Genomic DNA, 6,000 nt, shown 5'->3' on the forward strand with positions numbered 1-6,000 from the left:
CATGTGGACTAAATCAGTTTGTGGGTATTCCATATAGACTAGATAACTTATTTATTCCATATTTTTTCGGAACTTGGCTCATTATTCATTGAAATATTATGTGGTACAAAAGTTAAATCAGTTTTTATATACTTATTACTCACAACATTCTTTATGGACTAAATATATTATCGAAGATTCATCATCTTATTATTCTTTTCAAATTTTTTTATTCTGATGGGGGTTTTCTTCTCCGCAAATATCTTTACTTTGTAGATTTTTGTCTCAAATTTAACCTAATTTTGTGATATGTATAGCCTTTCAAACTATGAATACAATATGCGTCGATTCTAGGGGTTCTTGGTGAATTAAACCATCAGCTCCAAATCAGTCTACGAGTGCATGAACATCCATCGGTTTTAGGTTGATGTTTCTTTTTTTGAATCGATTTTTTTTAATGTTTTGATGATGTATTAACATTAGTTGATTTCTAGGTTAACAAGATTAAAAATATTTTAATCAACTGAACTAACACTAATTAATCAGGGGTAAAAGCCATTGAGAAAATTAGTTGGCTAAGTGGTTTTCCATCTTACTTCATAATGTCTTATTTTTTCTTCTAATGATAGCCCTCGAAAAACTTCTATAGTCCCCAAACTAGCCAGGTTTTATTGACCAACACATGTCAAAATTGTAAAATATTTTTTATTGGATTTATGCGTGTTGACACACCAACTAGTTAGTTTACACCCCATTAAATTCAGGTTATTAAACGTCATCGGTTTGAATCTAAACATAAATACTAAGTGACCATTAAATTATTTTTTAAATCTTTTTTTGAAGCATAATTCTTTGTCAATGGTTAAAATAAATATAAAACTTTACTAGTTTGATATTCAGACTATTTCAAAGAGATTAACTAGCTCATTAGAAAATTAATATCTTAAAGTTATGCTTAATCGAGTCCAAAAAATTTGAAAATTCTCTCATCTAATTTCATAGATGTTAAAGAGGTTGCTGAGATTTCATGGTTATGTTAAGAAAAAAACAAAAAGATTATATATTTTATGTTGAAATTTGAAAGATACCGAAGTCGTTTTCAAAAAGCACGACAAATAACTTTTTTTATGTCCACGATTAACTGATATCATATCTTTCTTATCTAACTGTGGTGAAGGTGCTAGTTCAACTTTGAACTCTCGCTGCAAGATCAAATGTTTTTCCTCTCAATGATCGGCTTATTCTCATGTTCTTCGTATTTGAATCTTTAGTCTTCAAGTAGGAATTTGGATGACGTGAATCTTCAACATAGACTCTAAAACCTAAAATTGACGAAGTTACCTTCTTCTTTTTTAATGCAATAAGTTTTTACAAAAACTTAATCAATAGTTAAATTGTTCCTTTCTTCCAGTAGATAGTGAGAGGATAAAGTTTGGAAATTTAAAATTCCTAACATGCTTAGGCAGAGATGCACTGGGTTATTATAATTTCTATTGATGAACTGAGATATCTGGCCATCATGTTTGTTTATTTAGATGAAATCTAATGTCTTATATTATTATCTGATTTCTCCAAGAAATAAAAGTGTGAACCCCATTTATATCAGCTGTTATATTCTTTGAATCCGTCCTAACTTCAGATGTTGTATTTATTTATTGGTTGCCCAAAAAAATGCTAGTGTCAGTAGCGACTTGATATAGTGTGGTGTTCAAATCTGGACTAGGTCCTGGGTTTTTTTTGCATTTGTTGTTTCCTCGTTAACAAAACTTTTGGTGTCTGTGTTATTTCTTTTCCACATTATATTTGTTTATATAATTGAGATATCACAGGTTGTGCGTAGTTCAATCAATTGGTAAATCCGACCTTGATTGTTGGATAGTAATTGATTGGCACTTTGGCATTGGTCTTTGGTACCTTCCAAGTTATTTCTCATATCAATCGGGCTCACATATTTTTATCTGTTTGATTGCAGATTGTATTGAGAAATTGAGATATAACTCTTTGGTATATTTCTTGATTGAGCTCGCTTTTTAAGTTGGTGCTTTCGGAATTATATTGGAGTTAGTCCATACAGATTGTCGAACGAATTATTTGGTGTGGTTGTTATACCCCCGATTTTTCAGTTAAGACCTTCATAGAGATAAGAAATAGGTAAGGGGAGATAGGATACCCTTGCCTTAAACCCCTTGTTGGTTTGAAATAAGTGCAAGAACTGCCATTAAGTTGAATCTCTGATTCACTAGAAAACAACATTTGTCATCAAATCACATTCTCTTCATTAACTTCTCTAAAAAATACCCATCCGGATTTACTACCATATAACCTTTCTAGCCCTTTTACTTCTTCATACATTGGATAATGTCTTGGGCCAAACAGACATTATCTCAAATTTGTCTACCTAATACATAGGCAGACTATATAAGAAAGACAATTATGTTCATGAACTTTTTTATTCTAGTATCTAGGATTTTGGATATCATCTTATAGATGGTATTGCACAATGAAATTGGCCTATAGTCAGCAGCATGTTGTGGAAGCTTAGTCACAGGAATCAAATTGATATATTTTTGTTAATGCCTTTGGATATGTTTTTGGTGATGAAGAATCTATGTGAAAAAGCGGGGGTCTAACAACCACACCCAATATTTCGCTTAACAATCTGTATGGACTAACTCCAATATACTTTCAGGGGAATCAACTAGACAGTCAGACTCAATATTAAGAAAAGCATATCAAAGAGCTATATCTCTATTTCTCAATTCAATCTGCAATCAAACAAATAGGAATTTGCGAGCCCGTTGAATATAAAAAATAACTTGGATAGTATCAAAAACCAATATCCAAGTGTCAATCAATTTAATCAACAACCAAAGGTTGGAATCGCAATTGATTGAACTTACGCACAACCTGTGGTGTTTCAATTATATAGAAAATATAATGCGGAAAAGAAATAACACAGACACCAAAAATTTTGTTAACGAGGAAACCGCAAATGCAGAAAAACCCCGGGTTCTAGTCCATATTTGAACATCATACTGTATTAAGCCGCTACAAACACTAGCTTACTCCAACTTAACTTCGGACTGGAATGTCGTTGAGCCCTAACCAATCTCACAATGATGAAGGTACAGTCGCGTTCCTTATGCCTCTAAAACCACGCCGGATTTTGCGCATTTGATTTCCTTAGCTGATCTCACCCACAACTAAGAGTTTCTACGACCCAAAGTCGGAGACTTGATAAGCCAATTTGTCTCACATAAAAAAGTCTATTGTATAGATAAATATGTCTCCCCCAGGTATACCTATGAGTTTTTGTTTCATCTTTTGATAAATCAATGTGAACAGTAACCAATTGATATAGCGGACTTATATTCCTGAAGAACAGCCTAAAAATATCAATCACCTCACAATAATCTTAATTGTATGGTAGCGAAACAAGATATTGTGGAATCACAAACGATGAGACGAAGATGTTTGTGACTACTTTTTATCTTTCCTACCAGATAATAAATCTCGAGCAAATCTTAGAGAAGATAATACTCAATCACGATAGAAAACAACAAGATCAGAACACGCAACTACAGAGAAATAGTTGGGTCTGTCTTCACAATCTCAATGAAGTCTTTAAGTCGTTAACCTACTGGGTTTTGGAAAAACCTAAGGTTAAAGGAGAATCAACTCTAGTCGCAACTAGTATCACACAGGAGGTGTTGGGATTAGGTTTCCCAATTGTTAGAGTTCTCCCTTATATAGTCTTCAAATCAGGGTTTGCAATCAATGTTACCTTGGTAACAAAGCATTCAATATTCATCGTTAGATGAAAACCTGATTAGACTCAATATAATATATTTCAACCGTTAGATCGAACTTAGCTTGTTACAGACAAATCAAAAGTGACTTCATTTAGATATGAGTAACCGTACCTAAACGTGTACACCTTGTTGACTCAACAATTGTTAACTGAAGTTAGCCATATGAACACTTTCATATCAACCATATTCATCTTAACCATAACTAATTCACATGACTCAAATGAAACTAGTTTTAATTGATTATATTTCATAGAAGTATACAAGACACAATTGAAGCAAAATCGATTTTGATTCACTCGAATTAATTATAGCCTACTCAATATATAAACGTGTTTGCAAAAGATTGCATTCCTTAATATATAAATGTATTAGTTCATGAACAAACCGATTTTAGAACATAACCTACTCAAGTATGCGAACGGGTAAGCATACCTAAGTGGTCGGACTAAGTTTGGGTTCGCCAGTATGCGAACGGGTACACATACCTTCCAAAACTCAGTTGAATTTATGGAACTTGAAGTTCACGCCAGTACGCGTACCGGTATGCATACTAAGTTCTCGAACTTTTATTAACCAACCAGTACGCATACGGGTATGCATACTATGGTTCCCGGACTTGGAATAACATGCAACAGTTAGCATACAAGTACGCATACTATGCTATATCCAATCATGGTTAATTGTTCTAAACTCCCATTTCAATCATTGAAACATTCTTAGAAGACTACAATAGCTGTCTCACACAAACTATTAGCTTCAAAGCAATTTTCAAGTGATCGAATGATCACAACGAAACATTCCGAGTCTACATCAAATAAATGTCTCACACAAATCATATAAGATGTTACAAGGCGATTTTCTCATGATCATCTTTTGACTTTTGTCAAGAATATAAGATGAACTTGGCTAAAGATAAAGCTTACAACCACATATTTCGAGAAATATGTAAGTGAGTTAAATTCAGCTCGAAATATCAAATGTGTATTATCGAAGTCTATATAGCTATACGACTTTTGTCTCAAATAGGAGATATAGTAGATAGACTTTTGAGTGGTAGATGAGTTCAAGTCTCCACATACCTTTTGTTGATGAAGTTCCACAAGCTCTCCTTAGTAGTTCTTCGTCTTCAATCGATGAACGTCGTGAAGTCTAATGCTCAACTACACTTTCCATCCTAATCCGAGACTTAGCTATAAGTAGACTAGAAATAAAGACTTATAGTTTTGGCAACTAAACATGACAAACAAGCTTGAGATAGCAACACTTGTGAGTTCGACCGAGAAGTGCTTTAACAATCTCCCTCTTTGTCAATTTTAGTGATAAAACTATCAATACATATGGGTTACAAAATAAATAAACTTTATAGCTTCTCATCCAAATGCTTGATTTCCTTGGTTCTTTAACATTACTCGAAATCTTCGTCACTTCCAAGTACTCCAGTGATTCTGAACGTGTTCTACTCAGCATCATAGTTGTTGAAGATCCGTAGCTATAACAATGAGAAAACAATAGCTCTCAATCATTTTTATACAGTGTCATATTGTTATTACACAACATCAAAGTCTAATTGTATCACAACTTTGACAAAAATACTATGGTGATATGTATCACTCCCCCTTAGTCAATACTTCATCTCACATGAAAACCACTCCCCCTTACATAATGATCCGTAAACCATATGTATTTGTAGTCTGAACCACACATTAATTCTCCCTCTTTTTGTCAATATAAATTGGCAAAGGTACGAAAACTAGTGGGATCATAATGAAATTCTCATAGAGATACTTCATGACTAAAAGAAAATATATCAACTTCGTTCAGATGCAATCTTATAGTTGAAACTAAATGCATTCATCAAGGAGTTAATAAATATACAAGAAAACTCCTATAATATTCCACAACCGCACTCTCTGATAAGCACGAAAGTGCGATGCTTTTTCACCCATAATTACAATAGCTAGGACTCATTATTTCTCTAATAAACTTGTTTTAGATGTTTTTGGAAGAATAATCTCTTGTGGAGAATTGGCTCGAAAAAAATGTTATTTGCACCCGGAGGATACATGTTATTCGGACTCTCACTGTTGGATAAGGGGCACCTCAATTACTAAGGGGAACCCATATTGTTATTTGCACCCCAACAGAGGATAGGGGTGTCTCTTCTTTATTTCAAATCCTGAATTTGGCGGGAAAAATGTGTGCATCAACT

This window comes from Papaver somniferum, chromosome 4 (genome assembly GCF_003573695.1).
Source record: "Papaver somniferum cultivar HN1 chromosome 4, ASM357369v1, whole genome shotgun sequence".
NCBI lineage: Eukaryota > Viridiplantae > Streptophyta > Magnoliopsida > Ranunculales > Papaveraceae > Papaver > Papaver somniferum.